Source organism: Pelobates fuscus, chromosome 5, assembly GCF_036172605.1.
Source record: "Pelobates fuscus isolate aPelFus1 chromosome 5, aPelFus1.pri, whole genome shotgun sequence".
NCBI classification, from domain to species: Eukaryota; Metazoa; Chordata; class Amphibia; order Anura; family Pelobatidae; genus Pelobates; species Pelobates fuscus.
This window is the reverse complement of record NC_086321.1, coordinates 89,666,603-89,692,184: the sequence shown is the minus strand read 5'-3', so window position 1 is coordinate 89,692,184 and position 25,582 is coordinate 89,666,603. Positions and strand designations below refer to the sequence as shown.

The 25,582-nt window shown below is 39.3% G+C and overlaps 1 pseudogene; it reads right to left on the bottom strand.

Moving 5' to 3' along the window:
* Positions 1–22,718: 22,718 nt before the first annotated feature.
* LOC134612525 (gametocyte-specific factor 1-like) lies at positions 22,719–23,374 on the bottom strand (annotated as a pseudogene).
* Positions 23,375–25,582: the final 2,208 nt, after the last annotated feature.

The following is a 25,582-nucleotide window of genomic DNA, read 5'->3' as shown; positions in this document are numbered from 1 at the left end:
GCTTATTGGACTTATAATGTGGGCCGGGGGCCTACGGTGGGGGGACCGGGTACTGACACTGTTGTCTCCTTCTTCCCCAGGCCGAGTCGCATGGATCGTGGGCCATTCCTTTGTTTTCTGGGCCACAAGGAGGGCTGCAGCTCGAGCTTGGGGCCAGCAGCTGGGCTTTCCGATGGACCAGTTGACTGTGAGATGGTTCGGGTATAGGGGATTTTGTTGGGGAGACGTATGCAGGGCAATATTCGGAATGGTAGCGGACGGGGGTAGCGGGTGGCAATGATCTGGGTCTCATACCGCAGCGAAGATTGGTGAAATGGATGAAGCAGGACCTCAATAAGTTGAGGGATCTGCTCCCCGGGGTTATGATAGTGTGGTCTGAGATGGTGCCACGTCGGCGTTGGCGGCATGCGAGGGACCCGGTGGCCATCGACAGGTGCAGGGGAAAGGTTAACAGCTTGATGGCAAGCTTCGTGCGAAAATTATGGGGCGTTGTGGTACGGCACGGGGAGTTAGAAGGCGGGTTGCCGGGTTACTACCATGCGGATGGCGTGCATCTCTCCGAGGTGGGTTGGGACCTACTGAACCTAGGTTGGCAAGAGGGGATGCAGAAGGCATTGTTTCTTCGGGGTGGCGGAGCTCAGACAGCTTAAGGGGTCAAGGTCTGAGCTTATGGCGGGATAGGGAGCCTAGGAAGAGGAAAGAGGCTCCCCAGGAAGAACGTGATGGACAGGAAACATTGTGGTCATTGGTGGTTGGTAGGTTTCGAGTCCTGGAGGTGGCTCAGAACCTGGTGGGGTAGGGGTATCCGGGTATACCCCTGCCATGGTTAATTATGTTTGGCACTTTAAGTTATTTATGTTAGAGTAAAGTCGAAATGTTATATATATATATATATATTTGTGTTATTTATGTGGGGCCATTGCCTTTATATTAAAAGAAGGATACAGATGTGAGGGCAGAGCATGGGGGGCAATGACCCATATTACATGTTAAGTTATTATGGTTATATATTATATTATTTTATAATTATTCTAATTGTTATTATTGGAGATTGTTTAATAAAGCTGTGGCCGATTTAACCCATATTCCTTAGTGTCAGAGTGTTATTGGGAGTAGGTATATGGGGGGGTTTGTCCTAGATTCCGACTGCCCATATGGCGACTATACACCGGTCATGTAGCCCCACGTAGCCAAAGCACAGCTTAGCGGAGCAGGGCCTTGACAGGGGTTAGGAGGCGGGCTTAGGAGGAAGCGGCCAGGACTGGTGGTTTGTGGGTAAGGGGGTTTGGCTATTTAAATAGGTAGCCATTTTGTAAATATCACTTTTAATCTCCTACCTGGTTAAGTTTGTCCCGCCCACCCTCCCTAGTTGTGTATGGGACTGTGGGGTTATCCGGTTTTGTCACAGCGGCGGATAGGGAGCCTAAGAAGAGGAAAGAGGCTCCCCAGGAAGAACGTGATGGACAGGAAACATTGTGGTCATTGGTGGTTGGTAAGTTTCGAGTCCTGGAGGTGGCTCAGAACCTGGTGGGGTAGGGGTATCCGGGTATACCCCTGCCATGGTTAATTATGTTTGGCACTTTAAGTTATTTATGTTAGAGAAAAGTTGAAATGTTATATATATATATATATATTTGTGTTATTTATGTGGGGTCATTGCCTTTATATTAAAAGAAGGATACGGATGTGAGGGCAGAGCATGGGGGGCAATGACCCATATTACATGTTAAGTTATTATAATTATATATTATATTATTTTATAATTATTCTAATTGTTATTATTGGAGATTGTTTAATAAAGCTGTGGACGATTTAACCCATATTCCTTAGTGTCAGAGTGTTATTGGGAGTAGGTATATGGGGGGGGTTTGTCCTAGATTCCGACTGCCCATATGGCGACTATACACCGGTCATGCCATTCCCTCAACTTTTATTAGACTTCAAACTGCGGTGAAAGTGCAGGGCAATTTTTCTCTCTGTTAGACTGCTCAATCTGCTGCCCTCTGCATCAGTGGGAATCATAGCTCTCACCACCAGATGTAAAACATGGATCTGCACAGCACGCTCTGATAAAATCCCTGTCTCTGAGAGCCTTCACCATACTGGCTCCCCCAGCACTCACTACAAAGTCCTTGCGTACTGCTGTGCCTTGTTCCTCTCCAACCCAATGTTCTAGCACAGATCAAAGAGTTGCCAGAATATTGCTTGAGGTGTGCTGGTGACCCACAACCTCAGCACATAGCAGAAGCAGGAAGCGCAAGGGCGCACTGTGCACTCCTACTGCTCACCCCATCCCACCCCTGTGCATAGAGAAGTGCGAGTGGGCAGAGTTGAGTAGCTTAAATAAGTCTGCTGTGGCTGGCCAATGTGGGCATCCAGCAGGTCATACGGAAGCCAGAGATCATCAACATCATCTTGCCCTCATCTGGTGGTAAGTAGGCATTCTAGTATAATATTATTGGCACTAATCTCTCATTTACCACATATTAAAGGGACACTATAGTCACAAAAACCACTACAGCTTAATGTAATTGTTCTGGTGTCTATACCATGTCCTAGCAGGCTCAGCATTCTAAACACTGCCTTTTCTGAGAAAAGGCAGTTTTTACATTGGTCCCTAGGGACACCTCCAGTGACAGTCACTCAGACGGCCATTAGAGGGGCTTCCTACTCCAGTGCTGCACACAATGGAGCACTAGCGTTAAGCGTCTGCATGCGCCGCATGGAGGCGCTGAACATTCCCTATAGAGATGCATTGATTCAATGCGTCTTTTTGAGGAGATACTGATTTGGCGCAGTGCATGCGCAATAGCCTTCCAATGCTTTCCTGTGCGAAAGCATTAGATTGGCTGTGATCATGGAAATGGAGCAAGGCAGGACTAGCCAAGGCAAGACTGGCGTGGGAAAACATGTGAGTAAAATCAATATTTAACATATAACTCTTCTGATTAATGTGAATGTTGAAAAAGGAGTGGGATATATGTGATGTCATGACATCGGCAGATCATATTCGTGGGGCATTGTAACGTCACATTGTATGCAGGACATTCCTTGCACCAGCCCTGGCTGATGGAATTGTCTTTTTTGCCCACCCTGTCTCTGTTGACTGGCTGCTTACTTCTGGCACTAGGTGAGGGTGTTGCTGCTGTTGTACCTTTAACTTATTGCAGTAGAAGCCAACAGTAAGCTGAATCTTTTTCTTTTTCCCAGTTTGGTTTGAATTTGCAAGTCCGTTAAGAATTCTATACAATTCACTGTTTAATCAGTAGACCCTTGCAATATAAAACACTTTAAAATATGCAGTAAAATATACCAAGATCCACCAGTTAAATAAATACCTATGTCATATATTTTTACTACCTCACGTTCTAAGGTTGATTGGAGATAGGATAGACATTTACCTGCAGCATATATTGCAAATAGTTTACTTGCTACCACTTATCTACCACTATTTCTAAATTGCCAACATATACTGTATCGCTGTATGTCAACGCAGGACAAAAAAAATAATAACCTAGGCAGGGAAAAACCTATCTTCTAACTCTAATTACATGGAAACAATATTCACATTAGATTTTACAATGTCATTTTGCCAATAAGTAAAATCCCTCATAACAAACACTTTACGGCGAAATTAGAATCTCTACATTTGCTGATTAGTTTTACACTCATGAGAATTATCTGATTTATGGCCAGCTCATTAAATCTTATTGTCCACATAAGTTGACTTTTTTTCACTAAACTGTGAAGAGAAGACGAGAAAGTTGGAGCACTATTACTTTGACCAATACTTTGCTAAGATGACTTACTATAACTGCACCCCCATAAGTAAATGGGGTTAAAAGCCGTTTAGGAGATATTCCCTTCCAGATACATAGGCAGCTACTCCATACACCAATCTCCCGAACAGGAAACCATACAAATTGTCCAAACAGCCGAACCGGAACCATACGAATGCTTCGAATAGCCGAATAGGAAAAACAAGCCCGAATGGTTTACACTCCTAGCAGTCGAACTGGAAACAGCATACAATAAATTCCCCCCAAAAACGAGACAAGGCTCCATGTTGAGGGTCAAGCAGTGGTCTGGTTTAATGGGGCTACCTGCCCGGCATTTATGCAGTTCCTCCAATGGTGGACACTCCCCTGTGGGACCTGGTGGAAAACTGTGACAAAAGTAGTTAAGTGACCAATCACAGACATGCACAGTTATACACTCCCACAGTACATTATAATCCCTCCTCTCTATCCTGGAGATAATTGGGAAGTAATCCAATTATCTCCAAGGACAGAGGCAAAACTCCATTGAGCACATGTTAACCAAAAGACATAAAAATACACAATGTTGCAACTAATAAATAAAACATATACATTCAACATATCCCCAGATAGCTTAGATCTGAACGCACATTATTACCGAATGGCGCTCAGACCACATACATACAGTTCAATCGCCACAGAGCTAAAGTCTTTCAAATAGTCTTTCGTTATACGAATGGCCTCCAAGTCTTAGCTATCTGGGGTAGTGCTGTTCACACAGTGAAAATACTGAATGAACCGGCGTTCGTATAATTGCAGGAGAAGGGAGGTCAGCGGCTCAGCGGTGTTCGTGAGTATAACTGTCCATTTTGAGTTCCATAGTTTTGAGTTCACCGCTGTCCATTTTGAGTTCACCGCTGGCAGTTCGGGAGTTTAAGATGGCCGCTGCCACGTGTTCGGCTATACGAACAGTGGCCACCCAGCTTCTGGGAGGTCAATTGACGGCACACTCCATACCCAGGTGGTCGGTCATTCGTGCGTTTGTTCAGTAAATTGAATTTACCGAACACCCTGGCAGAAAGGCACGAAGGCAAGCCTTTCTGCAGGGGAAAATAAAGGTCTTTAACAGGGGGCCATAGTCCAGAGGCAGCAGGTGAGCAACCAGGCTTATCCAGTGCCCAGTGGCGAGGTTAGTTTCGCCACACTTAGTATTCTATGTCACAACCCCTGAGGTATCTCTATTTAATATCATATTGGAGTTAAGGGAATATGGGGCACTTTTGGACTTAATTCACTATTCCAAATCTGTGGTGTTAAATGTCAACCTCCTGGTAGACAGAGCTGACCCAGTGCGTCTGAGTTTCCCCTTTTAATGGTCTGCTGCGCCTATTAAATATCTGGGAATGTAGCTGCCAGGTCTGTGGCCTATAGATGCTGGCCTCTATACCAGCCTGGGGCAGAGGGGGTGCCTTGCCTCAGTTTAGCACTGTCAGTACTCTGAGCTACCTTTCCCTTTCACCATACTCCCGTTGGTTCCCAATCCTATGGGTCAGCTGACCTAAGTTTTACTACAAAATTGTGCTGTGTTCTCATGATGCCATGCAATTGTTTCATTCTATACCCTATTGCTGTTGTGGCATTGCAAGTTACTCTCTATTTTTCTACAAAAAATAAATAAATAAATAAATAATATCTGGGAGTGTGGATTTCAGCTTACCCAGAGGACCCTTTATTGTTTGAATTTCCCCTCTATGTTGTCAGTATTTTGCACAGACCTAGCAAAATGGTCTCTGCCCCACCTCTCCTGGCTAGGCAGTGTGAATGTGCTGAAGATAAACCTTCTTCCCTGACTTCTGTGTCTTTTTCAAATGCTGCCTATAGTGATACCTACTGCCTGTTTTTCTTTATTAAGATCACTGCTCATTAACTATATCTGGAAATAGGAAAAGGTAGGAGGAAACAGCGCCCCAAACAAAATATACAGAAAATTATACTTACACAGGTCTTTTTAAAGTAGTACACACAGTTGACCTCAAAGATAAAAGAAAAAAATATATAATAGTGCAGTACTGTATGTCCAGTGAATAGGTAGTGAAGTAATCTAGTGTGATTTTCACTCACATTTAATTGAGCTAACTCAGAGCTCAGTTGTATTGCACATGGGTGGAACAATCCCCGTCTAATGATGTATGATGATATGGACGTAACAGGTGTCTCAAATAAAGTGCAGTATGCAGGACATATATAGGAAAATGTACAAGAAAGAAATACTCCAATAGCGAAGTAAGTACTAATAGATAAAAGGAGAGAGGGCGGTGGTTGCGCACACAGTAAATGATATCCTTAGTCTTAAGCGTAGACCCCTAGGTACTTAGATAAAGGTTTAATATTGTATATTTCATCTAAGCAAGCCTTCTCAAATACTTTCATACTATGAGATTTCAGATATTGTGGATTAAAAGAAGATTTCTTCTTAAAATTAGTGTGTTTAATATTGTTTCCTATTAGTTCTGTATCTACCCTATCTATTTCTTCGCTATGGGGTGTATTAATTGTTTCTTTATTAAAAAAAATTTTTAAACATAATTTTCTGGTGAATCTATTAACGTTGATGAATGCTTAAAATTTATTTACAGAACAGCTAGGGGCATATTTAAAACCCTTTCTTAAAACTTTCTCTATTGTTGGTGATAAAACAGTATTAGATAAATTAAAAATTCTTATTTCATTATCGTCACTTTTTTCCTCTCTTGGTTTATCTCTCCCTCCTCTGGTTCCTCTTCTGACATTCTGTATCTTTTTGTGGGAGTTCCATGGTGTTCTTCCCTCCTCATCCATCTTGGTTCTAAAAAAAACTCCTCTCCTTTTTCACTCCTTAAATGCTCAAATCTATTTTTTAAGGGGATTTGGAAAGATCGATCTTCATTATATCTTGTCCTAAACCTCTGAGCATCTCTCCTTGGTTTAGGCGAAATAGGGGCGGCTTTCCTGTCAAACTGTTTCGGTCTGGTTTGTCTAGACCGAAGGCTTGCTTAGATGAAATATACAATATTAAACCTTTATCTAAGTACGAACAAAATTTATCTTTAAAAGAGAAGTTAACCCTTAAAGACCTAAAACAAAATCCCACCACTGTAATCAAACCCGCCGATAAAGGGGGAGGGGTGGTTATTTTAGATAAAAATGCCTACCTCGATGAGATAAAACGACAACTCCGGGATGATACGACCTATAAAAAATTAGAGAAAAATCCTACAACGGATATTAAAATAAAATACGAGAACTTCCTTAAAACTGGGATGGAAAACAATGTACTAGATAAAAATGAACTTTCGTTCCTCCAAGTACAATACCCTATAATACCGGTCCTCTACATATTGCCCAAAATACATAAAGACCTGGCAAATCCCCCAGGAAGACCTATAGTCTCGGGGATAGATTCTCTCTTATCGCCACTTTCCCAATTTATTGACTATTACCTACAACCGCTAGTTAAAGGGTGCCCCTCACATTTGCAAGACTCTATGAACCTTTTAAAGATTTTAGATGAATTCAAATGGGAAGAAGACTACCTATTAATCACGTGTGATGTCACAAGTTTATACACTATAATTGAGCACTCCAAAGGTATCGAGGCAACCACTTTCTTTTTAGACCAATCGAAGGAATTTTTAAGTACACAAATTGATTTTATTACTAAAGGTATTCAGATGATTTTAGAAAACAATTTCTTTTGGTTCGATGGTGACTTTTACCTTCAAATTAGGGGTACAACTATGGGGACCAAGTTTGCCCCCAGCTATGCCAACCTGTTCATGTCTTATTGGGAACATTTTTTTATCTATCAGGAGCATGGCTGGGGAGCAAACTTGGCCCTATACAGACGCTATATTGATGACATTTTTATTATTTGGAAAGGCACTGAGTCTGATTTTAATTCTTTTTTTAATTACTTGAATTCGAACACTTGGGGAATAAAATTGACCAAAAATGTGAGCCCTAATACTATTGATTTTTTAGATTTGAACATTTTTATCTCTGATAATCAACTTAAAACACGCACTTTCTTCAAACAAGTGGATGTAAACAGTTTTATCGAAACAAGTAGTTGCCACTATGACCCATGGATTAAAAATATCCCAAAAGGACAGTTCCTGCGTATGAGAAGAAATTGTACAGATAAAAAGGATTTTAATTCCCAATCTTTATTTTTAAAAAAACTATTTGTACAAAAAGGTTATTGTGAAAAAGAACTGCAAGAGGATATTAACAATATTGGCGATCTAAATAGGCCACAGCTATTGAATTATAAGAACAAGGATAAAAAAGAACCAAAAGAACTAAACAAACAAATCCCTCTTATTTTTAATTATTGCAGCAACGTGGGCACTTTAAAAAGGATTATAAACCAAAATTGGCACATTTTACAACAGGATCATGAAATGCGAGATTTTTTAGGGGATAAACCTAAGTTCATCTTTAGGGGGGCAAGAAATTTTAAGCAAATTTTAACCTCAAATTATGTCGATAAAGAAAATAAGAATCCTAATTTTTTAACTAAGTGGTCAGAAACACAAAAAGTTTTTTTCCACTGCGGTAATTGTTATGCCTGCAAAAATACTCATATAACCAAAAAAAAGAAAGTGGATTTTATTTCAAATACAACCAAAAAAATGTTTAACATCAATTCTTTTATCTCATGTGAGTCTACCAATGTAATTTATTTGCTGCAATGTACTTGCGGCTTACAGTATGTAGGTAAAACCTCAAGTCCGTTAAAAACTAGGATCTATGAACACATTCGAAATATAAAAATTGGGTTTTTAAATCATAGTGTATCGAGTCACTTCTTAGAAAAACATAACTCTAATCCCAGTGAGTTGCAATTTACAGCAATTCATAAAATAGAAAATCATTGGAGAGGTGGTAATGGTGCTATGAATTTAAACAGAAAAGAAGCAAACTGGATATTTGAGCTCCAAACATTATGCCCAAAAGGCTTAAACATTGATTTTGGAATAAGCTCAATTTTATAAATGTTTCCTTTATGTGTGATACTTTTTATTATAGTCAAATTTGATATGTAGTTGTTATTATATTACTCTTACTCACCTGAATGCTTTTGTTTTGTATGATATTTGTTTACTTAAATTTTATTAATGATAACATCGTTGAATACCTCTACCTGATATCACTTTCTCTCTTTCTTTATTTTTATGTAATATGGACTAATAATATGGACTTGGAGTGATAGGGTTTACTATCCTCCTTATTTACGATCTGGCCGTATGTGCAATCATCTACCCACACCCCCTCCAGTGTCACATGATCGGAAGCTGTATCACGTGACCGGAGCAAAGCGAAACCGGAAGTGAAATGAAATACACACATTCTCTTGGAAATAACGTGCGGCCATCTTGGGAAGGTCGCTCGCATTCCCATAGACATGAATAGACGGCGGCCATCTTGGAGGAGGCACAAGTACTACTACCTTCGCCGGAAACACTCCTTATATGGATGCAAGGATGGACTTTACACAGCTGCTAATGTTTTACCAATAATTGTATTTATCATGTATGGTATATAAGAAAGTTGTCAGTCCGTTTTTGTTATGCACCTGAGGAAGACCTATTTGGACTAGGTCGAAACGCGTTGTGTTTTTACATATACTTTTTATATTTTAAAATTAAAGTATTTACCTTCTACTCACCTGGTGATCCTGGTTCCTGATTTCTTCTATACAAAGAAGGTGGTTTGGCGTTTTTCCCAAGGGACCCATACTGCATTACCTGCACCAGACTGATCATACTGTTTTAAAAGTTTAGAGCCAACTCAGAAAGGCTCTAAATATTGTGAGTTTTCCAAGTTTTTTATATTTTTATTGTGTCTAAGATGTACTGCCCTATGTTGGTTTTTTATACTTACAGAACCTAGGGGTCTACGCTTAAGACTAAGGATATCATTTACTGTGTGCGCAACCACCGCCCTCTCTCCTTTTATCTTTGTATGTAAGTGTTATACAGTGACTATACACTTGGGTGGTTTTTATGTGTGCTGCACTGGTTTTTTATATATGATATTTTATACATTATAACTAACTGTTAGCGCCATCCTTTATCTCTGTTTTTTACAAGTACTAATAGATACAAATAAAAAAACAAGGTAATTGTGGCAGACCTAGCCACTTGAGACTGTAAAACACTTTATTTCTGTGAACTGTGCTCGGGACTTTAAAATAGCCATATCCCCTATTGTTCGTCTATGGGGATACAGCAGCCGTTTCCCAAACAGTAATGTGCAACACTGTTCGGGAAACTACCTACACTACCTAAGTACCGAACTGGAGACCTCCCCGGTGAGGTTGTTTGTCTCTCATTAACCCAGTTGCAACATTGTTGCAAGCGGTTAATTGGTTTTGTGTGTGTGGCCGCTGTTCGTGTACCAAACACGTGGCGGCAGCCATCTTTGTTCACTAAGAGTTCAGCGGTGTTTGGTCGTCGAGTGCCAGGAACTCAAATCGGCTACTTGATTTCCAAACACCGCTGGACTTCCATAGCGTTCGGGATCCTTGCTCTTTCGGTAAATCAAAACCGTTCGTGAGTTTCCCCTTTCTAAAAATGTTTTTCTGTATGTTGTTCGCCTATTTCTGCAGGGATCTGTGCGGTAATTCGTGAGATTGTACACTCAGATCCCTGCAATCTAATGAAGGGAAATCTGGAAAATCTGTTGTAAATTGACAAAGTTATATATTTTAATGTAAATTACAAGCTTTTACTGTAACCACGGTTAATGTAATTATCCCTGCCTGCTGATGTCATCTCTATTCCTGGACAGCAGGGGATGCTGGGAAATGACCCTGCACTGTCAGTTTCCCACACAGTCCATTTGATTAAAACCCCTGCTGTCCCAGTCTGGAAACCCTGTACAGTGGAAATCACATACAGTCAGGTCAAATGAAATGAAATGAACAAGATGTGCTTTAACTGCAGACTTTCAGCTTTAATTTGAGGGTATTTACATCCAAATCAGGTGAACGGTGTAGGAATTACAACAGTTTGTATAAGTGCCTCCCACTTTTTAAGGGACCAAAAGTAATGGGACAATTGGCTGCTCAGCTGTTACATGGCCAGGTGTGTGTTATTCCCTCATTATTCCATTTACAAGGAGCAGATAAAAGGTCCAGAGTTCATTTCAAGTGTGCTATTTGCATTTGGAATCTGTTGCTGTCAACTCTCAATATGAGATCCAAAGAGCTGTCACTATCAGTGAAGCAAGCCATCATTAGGCTGAAAAAACAAAACAAACCCATCAGAGAGATAGCAAAAACATTAGGTGTGGCCAAATCAACTGTTTGGAACATCCTTAAAAAGAGAGAACGCACCGGTGAGCTCAGCAACACCAAAAGACCCGGAAGACCACGGAAAACAACTGTGGTGGATGACCGAATATTGTAATATCAATAATATAACGAAGTAGATATCCAGCAGACATGCCAATACAAAAAGCATATTCATGGACAGGCAATTAACTCAATCCAAAATAAATTAATAAATGTCACACTCGGTGTCGCTCAAAAGAAACACAGACATAATGTAGGTTCCTATGTTTGTGCATTATGCATTTCTGCAAACTATGCAAGCAGTACTGCTTTAGAGAGAACCTGGCAACTGGACAGGAAAGTCGAATTTTGGCAAATGAAGAGGAAAGTCGAATTTTGGCAAAAAGTCCATTATGGCAACAGAATTTTGGAAATCAGCCAGAACTTACAAAAACAGCCTCCCCCCTTTTTTTTATTTATTTTTTTGCTTAGGACTACAACTCCTATTGCTCTTGGACTAGTATTCAATAATAAATCAGTTATTTAATAGATTATTACGCTGCCATTTCCATCTGTATCATTACTGAGACAAACAGATTCAAATATAATTTTAAACAACACAGCAAACTACCCATTAACATACATGTCAATTAAACTGCATACTTCAAAAGGATTAACCAAAACACACATTTATCACAATCACCATTTACACAGAATAAACTTTTAACAGCTGTATTCAGAACATATTATTGTAAGGTATACCAATTTTAGTTTGTATCAGATTTATTTAAGAGTTCTGGTACCAAATGTTTTTTTTTTTCTTTTTAAAGAAGGGATCTCGTACGGGCCATATAACGCGTGTGACTTAACCCCTTCAGGACCAGACTGTTTTTGCGATGTTTGTACGTTAAGGACCAGAGCTATTTTAACACTTTTGTGGTGTTTGTGTTTAGCTATAATTTTCCGCTCTCTCATTTACTGTTCCAATACAAATTATATATCGTTTTTTTCAGGACAAAAAGGGCTTTCTTTACATACTATTATTTTTATCATGTCATATAATTTAAAAATAATAATAAAATATGGTGAAAAATAAAAAACACTTTTTTTTTACTTTTACTTAACCCCTTAAGGACACATGACATGTGTGACATGTCATGATTTCCTTTTATTTCAGAAGTTTGGTCCTTAACCCCTTAAGGACAGAGCTTCAGAAGCTTGTCTTTCACTTAATGACAACAGCATTTTTTGCATTTTTTGCTATTTGCGTTCAACTGCAATTTGCATTTTACTAATTTATTGCACCGACACATATTATATACCGTTTTTTAAAGGACAGAAAGGGCTTTAATTTGATGTAACACATATATATATAAATGCTTATTTATTATAAAAAAAATACAGAAATATGCAAAAGAATTAATTTTTGTGTGTTTTTTTTACAGTTTTTGCAATAATAATAATGTTTACATAATTAGTGCAGGTTAAGGAAAGTAATTAAAAATAAATAAATTTAGTTGTTCTGAATTACAGAATATATAATGTGTCTAGGATTTTAAGTTTTTTTTTGGTAGTTACAGGCCACAAAGCACAAGGAGTAAAATAAACTTTTAATGTGGAGCGATTTTAGAATTTGGTATGTTTGTCTTGTAAGCTTAATAGCCATAAAAGAAAACAAAATTGCCACACAAAAGTATATATTTATGTAAAGTAGACATCACAGGCTATTGTCCTAAGGTTGTTTTGACACTTTCTAAGTAGCCATTTCACCGCCAATCTGCTAAATATTGGAGTAAAATTGTGTTTTGGGGGGTTTTTGGCACGCAAACTTATAACAAAGAACTTCTCATGTGTATTTTGTAAAGTTGGTGTGTGCTATTCCTGTACAAAGTTTTATTTTGTGTTCAGTTACATCTGCTGCGTAAAATGACACCCCCATTGTATGTCTTTGGCACTATTTTTAGTGAAGCTACAGTGCCATATAGGAGACCTGTCCTTTTTAGTATTCACAGTAGAATTTTGAGAGACGGATTTAATGAGCCTATGCTTCCATTTGGGGTATTATAACAGTTTGACTGTTCAAAAAAAACCCACAAAGGCCTACCATTTGTAAAAGTAGACACTCCAGGGTATCTCATAAGGTGCATATTGTGCCTTAACATGCCCCCATTTGTTCACCAATAGATGCCAAAGTATGTGGTAGAAAATAATTTTGTGCGTTTTTTACATATGGATTGCATTTGTGCTGGGCATTTTGTATATTTCACATGTGCCACTAAGTTCATACCCCCCAAATTATGTTCAGCTAAGTCTTCTGAGTAAAATGATACCCCCATTGTATGTTCTTGGCACTAGTTCGTGAAGCTACAGTGCCATATAGGAGACCAAGCCATATCAGTTTTTACCGAACTTTGAATTTTGACGCTGGGCCTATGTGCAATTTCCAAGCATCTTAGCAGGTTTTAAATTCTGACTACCCCACAAAGGCCTACCATTTCTTAAAGTAGACACCCCAGGGTATTTCAAAAGGTATATTCTAAACCTTAGTGTAGGATCATTTTTTTGTTAGTTTGTACCAAGTCTCGTTGCAATTAGCATTTTTGTCTGCCTTTTTGACACACACTTGGAGATGTTACTGTATATTTTGCTATCCTTATGTGTGCTATGGCAGTATAACACCTAATATGTTGCTCAGCTATGTCATCTTAGTGCAACGATACCCGCATGTGTACCTTTTTCATGGTTATGTGGATGTTGAAGGGGCACATTGGAGACAAAGTCAAATGAGTTTTTACCAAACTTTAAATTTTGACGCTGGGCCTATGTGCAATTTCCAAGCATCTTAGCAGGTTTTAAATTCAAACTACCCCACAAAGGACTACCATTTCTTAAAGTAGACACCCTGGGGTATTTTAAAAGGTATATTCTAAACCTTAGTGTAGGATAATTTTTTTGTTAGTTTGTACCAAGTCTCGTTGCAATTAGCATTTTTTTCTGCCTTTTTGACACACACTTGGAGATGTTACTGTATATTTTGCTATCCTTATGTGTGCTATGGCAGTATAACACCTAATATGTTGCTCAGCTATGTCATCTTAGTGCAACGATACCCACATGTGTACCTTTCTCATGGTTATGTGGATGTTGAAGGGGCACATTGGAGACCAAGTCATATGAGTTTTTACCAAACTTTGAATTTTGACGCTGGGCCTATGTGCAATTTCCAAGCATCTTAGCAGGTTTTAAATTCAAACTACCCCACAAAGGCCTACCATTTCTTAAAGTAGACACCCCGGGGTATTTCAAAAGGTATATTCTAAACCTTAGTGTAGGATAATTTTTTTGTTAGTTTGTACCAAGTCTAGTTGCAATTAGCATTTTTTCTGCCTTTTTGACACACACTTGGAGATGTTACTGTATATTTTGCTATCCTTATATGTGCTATGGCAGTATAACACCTAATATGTTGCTCAGCTATGTCATCTTAGTGCAATGATACCCCCATGTGTACCCTTTTCATGGTTATGTGGATATTGAAGGGGCACATTGGAGACACACCACTTCCATATTTTTCAAAAGTGGATGCTGGGCCCAAGTCTCATTTTAGCAGCTCAGGACTGCAAATTACCTCTCAAATGTCACATATATTTTTAAGTATAAGCAGCTCATCAATTTAAATTATGAACAAGTGCATACTATTTGCTGTGAAAAGGGGGAATAGTTGGGGTAAACTTATCTGAGGGTAGTACACAGTCATCTGCGTCCCGGGCAAAGCTGTCATGGATTCCGAAACCAAAACACAGACAGACAACAAAGAGAGAGAACACAGAGAGAGAAACTTGTAATACCGGTCCTTAGAATGGCCGGGCTATACAAGCAGAGAATTGTCAAGGTACAAGCTGAGGTCAAAGGAGTAAAGAGAAACAGAACAACGATAGGACAAGCCGAGGTCAAGGATCAGAGAAGACAGGATAAATGGTAGACAAAGCCAAGATTCGGTAACCAATCAGACTGATGACTAAAAATCACACCCCAAAACTGGTCTACTTATTCGGCCTGGGTGTGAAAAAATTTAAAACAATGGCCAATACATGGGCCGGGCTGAGAGGGGCAATCGGGGCAGTAATAGCTGGTCTCAACTCTTACGCCCCTCTTGTAACACACCCTGCACCTTTTCTGGGGGTTTTGTTTTTTAGGGGTTGGTGGAATCTTAAAGCAGAAGTGACCTGCCTCCATTCTTCTGCTAGGCTCCACTTATGGTCTCCTTGTGTGGCATTCTAGCAGCTTAGAAATTAGCTCAAACTGGAAAGAAAGAAAAGTGCTTTTCAGCCCAGCATTTGCCTTTTTAAAAATGACAAAGGCATTGTGGATTGCCATCTGCATCAGGTATATGCCCACTTTTTTATACCATGCCCTGGTCTTTCTCATGATCAAATACGGCTGCATCAGTTGATCGGACAGGTCAACGCCCCCCATATGCCGATTATATTGCCTCATGCAGACTGCCACCCGTTTACATTCGTCTCTGCCACGAACTGCGACCCTCCGAGTGTTTTCACCATGGATGGTGGTTAAGATGAAAACATCCTTTTTATCCCTGTACTTGAGTGCCAGCAGTTCATTCTGGCAGAGAGCTGCTGTTACCCCCCTTTTCATTTTTTTGTTCGCTAGAGCCTTTGGGAAAACTGTGCGACTCTTCCGAATAGTGCCACAGGCCATGGTGTCGAAGCAGTACAACATTTTTAACAGTGGGGTGCTATTATAAAAGTTATCGATGTATAGATGATAACCTTTATTAAGTAGTGGCATTATTAAGTCCCAGACAATTTTCCCACTTGTCCCTACTATATCTGGGCAACCTGGGGGATCAAGGTGGCTACGGAAGGTGTATACGTAGCCTCTGCCACTTTCACATAGTTTATAAAATTTGATCCCATATCGGGATCTTTTGGATGGGATATAGATATATTGTCTAAACCCCAGTCTTCCCTTAAACCTCATTAGGGACTCGTCAATGGAAATGTTTTTATTGGGGGTATATATAGCGGCAAATTTACTGTTAAAGTGGGCAATTAAAGGGCGTATTTTGTAAAGAAGATCATACTGCGGATCACCTTTTGGGGGGCACTTGTTATTATCACTAAAGTGCATAAATCTTAGTATGTCTTCATATCTTTCCCTTGTCATTGTCTCGGCAAAAATGGGGGTATTGCAAATAGGATGTTTAGCCCAATACATCCTAATTGTGGGCTTTTTAATTAGCCCCATTGACATGGTCAGTGCCCAGAATTGTTTCAATTCTGGCCCACTGGTTGGGTTCCATCTCTCTTTCCTAGAGATAAGAGAGTCTGGATTGCGTGCCAGATATTGCTCCGCATAGAGATTAGTCTGGGTGACTATCTCCCCCAAAATCTCATCCCCCCAAGAACAGCTGCATAACATCCAGCGCACTATAGGCAGACAGGTCAGCCTGTATGCCAGGATTGGCTGTAAACACTGGGATGTCTGGGGAAAAATTATTAGGGGGTACCCAGTCATCTGCGCCATGTTCAGCATTAGGGGAATCGTCGATTTCCCCTGATGGTCCTGCAGTATCTGGCACATAGTCCCTGTCCCCTGCGTCACTCCCTGCTTCACTCTCTGAGGCAGTGTCAGTCGCCTCTGAGTCGGCCGCTAACAGGGCATAAGCCTCCTCTGCGCTATACTTTCTAAACATTGTTAATACAGCTAACACAGCTAACAAAACTCTAACTAAAAAAAAAATATATATATATATATATATATTTTTTATTCCCTAATTCCCACTAAATTCCACCCACCAGAATAACTAAATCACAAATTAATAAAATCAAATAATAAAATCTAACCCCTTAGGGTTAAAAAAAAAACCTAAAAATTAACCCTTGAAAGTAAAAAAAAAAAAATAGATCACAGTAAAGTACTGTGACCTGTATATTGATCACTGCTAGCAGTGATCAAGCAGCAGGGAAAGGGTTCATTTTTTTTTTTAACTACAGGAAAATGAATTTTATACTTAAGTATAACTTTGCAATAACGCAGGGACACAATGTAGCACCGATCCGTCTCTCTCCACTTCACAAACCCACACGAGGTGGAGGGAGGCGGATCAGATATCCCAGCAGCATTGTGACCGCTGTGACTGGCTGTCACAGCGATCACCTGGGCTGGGATGTCGGGATTTGCTGCTGGTCTGCCCCTGACTTGGAGGCACCCAGTAACAGCGTTAACCCCGCGATCGCCGGTATTGCGGCGATCGGGGGTTAATTTTAACGCGTGACGGACGAGGTCCGTCACTCGTCATTAACTCTTTCCCCTGAGTGACGGACCTTGTCCGTCACTCGTCGTTAAGGGGTTAAAAAATCGTTTACTGATCTACAAAATCAAATGAAACAAACTGCTAAATACATTCAAAATGTTGTCCTGAGTTTGAAAACACCCAATGTTTATGTGTTTTTTTGCTTTTATTTGCAAGTTATAGGGCTATAAGTACAAGTAGGAAATTGCTGTTTCAAAATGTACATTTTTCAAATGTATCAATAGTGACATTGTAACACTGTTAGGTCATAAATCTCCAAAAAAACACCCCACATTTATATATTTTTCTTAAACTAGATAAACCAGGGTATTCATCTAAGAATATTTTGATACTTTCTATGCAGCCATTTTACCACAAACCTTTGCCAAACTTTGCATAGGTAGTTTATTTTATTTTTTTATTTTGTTCACATACATTGCAATTCAGGTATAAATTCACAGATTATGTTTGGCGTCACTACCAAACAACACCCCAACATGTGTTCAGCAAGATCTCCTGAATACAGTGATACCACCCATGCATAGGCTTGTCGGGTTCTTTGGGGGCTAAATGGTCACGTTTGGCAGGTGCGCTTATCAGTTTCCCAACTTGCAATTTTGACATGTAATCAACCTGCGCCCATGTCCCATTTGAGACAATGTATTTTACCCCCATCAAACCATATATTTTTGAAAAGTAGACAACCCAGGGTATTTTAAATGGTGGTATTTTAACACTTTTCATGCACTGAATTCTACCACCAGCCTTTGTCAAACTTTTGGGTAGTAATCTTTTTTTTGTTTCTTTGTCACACACATTGTACTTTAGGCATGAATTCACAGATCCTGTTATGTGTCACTGCCAAACAACACCCCAATATGTTCAGCAACATCTCCCGAGTACAGTGATACCCCCCATGTATAGGGTTGCTGGGTTGTTTGGGGGCCAAAAGGCAACAATCAGAACTTGTACATGTCCGTTTTTCAACTTGATATATAGGTATGCTTGGTCTATCTTCAGTTTGACGTGTTTTTGCACCCCCCAGTTAATGTTACCATCATGACAGTATATATAGTATATATTTTTTTAAAGTAGACATCAAAGGTTATAGAAGATGGGGTCTTTTGAATTCTTTCCCCCAACCATTTTGCCCCCCAAAGAAAGTGAGGTGGTATTTTTTTTATTCTGTTTTTTATGCACACGTCATCTGGTTTTGGCCAGCTGGTTATGTGTTACTGCCAGAAAACTTGTTAGACCAAATGTGCAGGTAGCAAATGTACATTTAGCAGCAATCTTTAAACTGACTCCTGCAAATAGAATCTAACTGGAGATTTGGGGGAAGGAAACTGACTAACAAAAAATGGCTGCTTCCCAAAGAAACAAATAATAAAATAAAAATTCAGGAACACTTCTTACAACTGTTCTGTGTGGTACAGCTTGAAACACACAGTCCTGGTTTCGAAGGGCAATCAGGACAGTGAAAAGGGGTGTCTGTCCTTTTCCCGTTTTTAAAACAGACCCGGCAACATTTCTGTTTTTTTTTTTTTTTTTTCTAGCAGTTGGCGGTAACTAAAAAATAAAATGTCTGGACTCAGCTTGCACCGTTGTTGGAACTTGTCCATCTCCATAAATTGTTAAAGAAATTATTTTCAACTGAAATTGGAGAAAGGTGGTTTTCCCTGGATTATTTTTTTTAAAAAGCAAAAATGAGTTGTGGGTTGCTATTTGCATCAGATAGATAGCCACCTTTTTATACCATGCTTTGGTTTTTCGTAAAATAAGATATGGCTGCATCAGCTGATCAGCCAAATTAACACCCCCCATGTACTTATTATACGCCCTGATGCAAACCGGTTTGGACTCTACTCTGCCCCGGACAGAGACATGGATGGTGGTTAGCATGTGGACATCCTTCCTGTCCCTAAATTTTAGTGCAAGCACTTTAGCTTTGTGAAGTGCTTTACATTCGCCTTTTTTTTAATTTTGCCTCTAGGAGAGATCGTGGAAAGTCTTTGGAATTTTTTCTGGCAGTGCCGCAGGCCAGTGTCTGTAAACCATAAAGTGTTTTAAACAGACTGACACTACTATAAAAATTATCCACATAAAGGTGGTAGCCTTTATTAAAGAAGGGGTTTAGTAGGTCCCATACAAGTTTCCCACTTGTCCCCAGGGAGTCAGGACAGCCAGGAGGGTCCAGTTGACCATCTTTCCCCACATATACACGAAAGACAAACGTGTATCCACTTTCGCTCTCGCACAGTTTGTACAGTTTTATGCCATACCTAGAGCGCTTTGACGGGATGTATTGTCTGAACCCTAATCTCCCTTTGTATTTCATTAGAGATTCATTTATGGATACATTTTGTTGGGGGGTATAAACAGCTGATAATTTGTCCTGAAAATGGTCTAGCAGTATTTTATGAAGCCTATCGTATTGGGGGTGATCTCTAGGGTGACAGAGGGTATTGTCACTGAAATGTAAAAATCTCAGCAGTAACTTGTATCTGGCTCTAGGCATGGTTTGGGAGAATACTGGACTAGACATTATTGGGTTGGTGCTCCAGTATGAGCGAATCGATGGCTTCTTTATAATCCCCATGAGCACTGTAAGAGCCCAGAATGTTTTAAGCTCTGGGACATCTGTGGGATGCCAGTCATGCTCCCTGACTGTATAGCTACCTGGATTGTTATCAATAAATTGGGTAGCATACAAGTTAGTCTGGGAAGCAATCTCCTCCCAGATGGTATCCCCTAAAAATAGTTCTACATACTGCATTGGGGAGAAGCCATCCACATTAAGATTAATGCCTGTGTTGGCACTAAAAGGGGGTACGTTGGGCTCGGCTAACTGTGGAGGTACCCAGTCCTCCTCCACATTCGGCGTAGCAGAGGAAACACAGCTTCTTTCTTCAGCCGGCTCACACACAGATGACATGTTGTCTTGACTAGACGTGTCAGAAAACTGACCTGGGTCAAAATCTGACACAGTGTCAGTGGCGTCAGAGACTGACGCCAAGAAGGCATATGCCTCCTGCAAGTAATATATACGCTGCATGTTTTACACACGACTAAAACAAATTAAAAAACACACACAAAAAAAATGTATACTTTTTTTATTTTATTTTTTACTAAAACAGACTAAACAGCAATCCCTAAACTAACTCCTGTCACAAAAATCTAATAGAGATTTGGGGGAAGGAAACTGACTGACTAAGACAGACCAAGACAGACCAAGACAGACCAAGACACAGATTTTTAAAACAAATTTAACCCTTTAAGGGCAAAATAAAAAATGCACTGCTGTAACAGATCTGGCAGGGAAGGGGTTTAAAATGATTTTTTTATTCACTTTGGATACTCTATAAAGCTCTGGAACACTTCTGCTGCAACAAACTATCACGATCTCTGTCTCTCTCGCCTCACAAAACGCTACAGAGGAGAGAGGGGCAGAGATCACTGTCAAAGTGAGTGTTTGTAACACCCACTTTGACAGCAGCCAATTGTGAGTGATCGCGGATCCTTAACAGGGCCAGACATTGGGGCACTAACCTGCAGTCACACCCATGGGGATGTGAGGTTTGAAATGTCCTTTCTTGGTCTCTGACGTGGTCCCCAATCCTATTCCTGGCTGTCCCACCCTTGGCCAGTAATATGATCCCAATCCTTCTGTGATTGGTCTGCAGCTCCCATCACTCCCAGACAGTTATACCAAGAGAGACATACAAACTGAGACCACCCAGGTGCAGTATATATACAATAAAAGAAAAGCAGATAATTATGACCTCCCTTGTATGACCTTAACATACACTATGCATGAGTCACAAATTGAATTTTTGTATTTGAACTTCAATGACATAGGGCCGGGGTGTGCAAATGTTAGATCTCCAGATGTTGTTGAACTGCAGCTTCCAGGATGCTTTGCAGTTCTAGAGATTAGAATACCTGAGGACCAGCCTTTGCCCAACCCAGGTATAACCCAGGCGTATGGCCTCCCAGAGTAATCTCTCCCTTACATACCTGTCCCTATGGAATAGTGTTTTGCTCTCTCCTCCAGCTCTGCTTCACTCCTACTTGATATTTCCTATCCTAATGTTTCTAATACCCCACCTCCTATAGACTGTAAGCTCATTTGAGCAGGGTCCTCTTCAACCTATTATTCCTGTCAGTTTTCTTGTAATTGTCTTATTTATTGTTACATCCCCCCCCTCTCAAAATATTGTAAAGCGCTACGGAATCTGTTGGCGCTATATAAATGGCAATAATAATAATAATAATAATGTGTTCCATATTTACACATCATTACCATGAAGAAGTTAACGGATATCATAACATTAAGATGGGGAGGTTTAAGGTTATGGATAGCCTGACTTGCACACAAGTCTCTTCTAATACTAATACTGTAAGACCTTCGTGACCTAATCCTAGATACTCCTAATCCTAAACTCTCTTAGTCCGAAATCCTAAAATCAGGCCCTCCAACACTAAACACCCCTAACTATAAATCAAGTAACCTTATTCTTAGTCATTTTATTAACAAGCAGTCACGACACCCACATCCCTGTAGTGTTAACCCTTCTTGTATCGTAGTTACATATTAAATCTCCATGAAATGACTTTTTTTTTCTTTCAGTTGTATCTTGTTTGTTTACAATGGTATCATTGCCAACTGATATATGGACAAGAATAAACTTTGTGAGACAAAGGGTTATGCAGTTACCAATATTTAAGCCAAAATGAAGGTGTAAGAGGATCTTAATAAGTGACTACGTACAATATTACTATATTAAAAATATACATATACATAAAATATTATAAGGTATAAAATTTTAGCATAGTGTTTGCTCTTTCAACATTGTAAATATAAGACGTCCAATGCAGTAACCTATATCTGCTGGACTGAGACCTTTCAGTGGGTAATCTGTGATGGCTGTGTAATGTCACATCATGAGTCCTCCGATATAGACATCTGATTGGTGCTTCTCAACCAAGTCCATCTCCGAGAACCAGCAGCAGTATTTAAACATGTGCAGAAAAAACACCTCAGGACAGTTGCTATGGGAAAGGGTGCCCAACAAAAGTAGCCCACGGCACATTACTAGAAATGGCAGTTTGGCTTGTGACTCCAGATAACAGTTGGGACACACCAACATAAATATTATAACTGCAAACCCTTTCCTCCTAACATGGTGTAGAAATGTCCTAGATAAAGCTTTCTTGAAGCGGATTTTAATTTGCAAATTCAAAACAAACACCAACATTATCAACACATAGGCACTCGGAAGGGCAATCTTCTCTTACAAGTCTGTAAAAGGATTTCTTCAATAGATTAGTCCTTACTGGAACTCATTTTCCAAGACAGCACATAGGGCAGAGATTTAGGTGCACACAAACTTGAACCCAGACTTGATTTAGGATCCATTAAAGTTCCAGAACTAGGCACAGGGTACGAAGGTGTCCCCGACATGAACACAGAAGGAGGTTTACTCTGCAAATCTTGGTTCCAATCCTCAGAACACAGAGGGAAAGTCCACATGCTAGGCTTCACATCTCTTTTGTAAATGCTGTGTTCATCAGCAATGTCCTGTTTAATACAACTTTTATCCTCACAGCTTGAGATATGGTGGCTGAGTTCTGCACGTGGCTCCATATGATGAGCAATAAATGGGCAAGTGGCAAGCTGCATGGCAACATCTTGATTATACTTTCTGCACTTTATACGATGATAAGGGTATTGACAAGCCCTTATCTGGTGATTGGCATCATAAGTCTCTCTGGATCTTGTGGACCATAGACTTTCATTTCTGGCTGTTCATGCTTAAAATGAACAGGAAAAGCTTTCCAGTTAGTTTTTTTCTTGGTGGCTTGTGGCACTGCAGAATTGCCAGTTTCCTTGCAACGGCTGTCCTAGCAGGTCATAACGTGCATTCTTAGATCTGTGCCTTGAATTTTCTGCTCATTGTTAAAAGGACAGGTGACATCCATGGCTAAACCTGATTTGATCATATTTCCTTCCCACCGCACACACCGCAACAATCTCTCTCCATGAAATGTCTCTTTAGTGCAACTTGGTATCTGCTTCTACATAATTGCACACAGGTTCTCAAAGCCATTCATTTTCTTTTGGTACCTGTATTTTTCTACAAGGCACATATAAAATCAAGGGCAGAAAAAACATGAATGCAATTTGGTCAGAACATTTGTGAATAGCAAAATTACCGAAGGAAGTTTAAACGTATTTCATCATTAACAGATATTAGGGTGTTTATATGTTCATTTACTTTTATTAAACAGTAGGGGGCGATCTAAGGCAATAAGAAAACACAAGGTTGCTAAGCAGAACCTTACTGAAGTCAGAAAGAAGGAAGGAGACAAAATTTACAATTATATTATTTTGTTGTGAAAATGCAAATGCGTAATATTAACTATTATAATTTGCAGTGAATAGAATAGTTTTATTTTATAGGTTTGTAAATAATTGAATTGTACTATTCAATGCATCTTTTGTATTTACCTTCTTAAACAATAGCAGTTGGGACATATTTGCAAGAAACTAACATATCATGGATGCTGACCAACAGAATAGAAACAGTCTCACACAGAGTCAACCAAAATAGTTTATTTTTGCATTCAAGTCTGGGTATACAATGTTTCCTTCTACTGGTGCAACACGTGGGTTTCTATTGAAGATGAAGAGTGAGGATCCTCTTGCGATAAAAACTGAATGCAGTGTGTTCATTAATTTTGCTACGTGAGAAGAGCAGGCTTCAATTTTTGCTTAACATTCTTTACTGCAACCCCATACAGCAATGAGAAGTATAACAACCAAACAAAAAACAATGAGATCTTACGTAAGACCTCCACACAGTAGGAACCTCCTCTTTCTTTGCCGCTCCATACAAATATGTAGGAAATTGGCATTCCGTGAAATCTTTGTTTGTCACATATCAGTTTTATTAACAATCGAATCAAGTATCTTGCAGTTAACTTATGTTTATTCAAACATAACAATCCATCTGGTAATAACAAATGTCTTTAACAGTCTTGTCCAATACAGAGAGCAATGTTCTAGGTGTTATCCATTTTTGATGTTAAAGGTATTGGCCACGAATTCTAAACTACAATTAGTTTTATGGGTTTAAAATTCAGTTACAGAGGGGAGTATACATAAGATTGCCTTACTTTAAAATAAGTGGCTATCTTAGAAAAAGGGGAGTTACTTAGCATCATTTGAAATCTATGATTAAAGTCATACGTTATATTTGGCGGCAAGATATGTGAGACAAAGAACTTCTATATACATGATGTAATGAATAATTGCCTGTAGAAATGTGAGTCTTCAAAGGAATTCAGGCTTTCAAGGCTAGGTCAAAGGTTACTATAAACAAGCCCTTCAACATCACTCTTAAAGTGAACCAGATGTGGTCTCCATTCCTTATACAATGAAAGTCTGTAATACTCTATAGGCCAAGGTATGGCTTCTCAATTTCAGTGTTCTTGAAGCAATCCGAATAAAACTTATAATATTTATATCAACACATTAAATACATTTAAAGTACATAATAATATTTTTCAAGCCCCTCTTTGATGCTTTATTTTAATGAATTTTAAAATATTGCATCATAATAACTTATACCAATTACTTATGGGATTTTAATGTTGTTCTCTGATATTGGTCTCTAAGTATCAGTTTACAAGGAAAGGCCTTTTAACACAGCCATTTCCAGTTGTCTGTATTGCTTTTTACACTCCAAGAGGGAGAAGCAAGTCATTTTAACCCTTTCATTTCTGAACTCCTAAGAACAACCTTCTTGTTACAATTACTTTTACATTTTTCACTAATTCATTAATTTACCTTGGGCATTGATTTTACCTAACATTAATAATAACGGTATCATAGTTATTATGCTGTGCAATTGTATACAGTTTACATTAACCAGAAAACACAATCGGTTTGATTTAGTCCATGAAATACTGTCCTCTCCAATCGAATCCACAAGCACAGTCTCTTTGAAAGTCCATAATGTCCTTTGAAAGTCCAAACAATTTGTCCTTTTATTTAAAATCATACAGGTTTTTGTCCATGTAAAACAGTATTGGTTCTGTAAAGAAAAACAGATGGCAGTTTACTATTCTTATACATTAGTAAATGTCTTATACATTAGTAAATTTCTTATACCTTAGTACATTTCT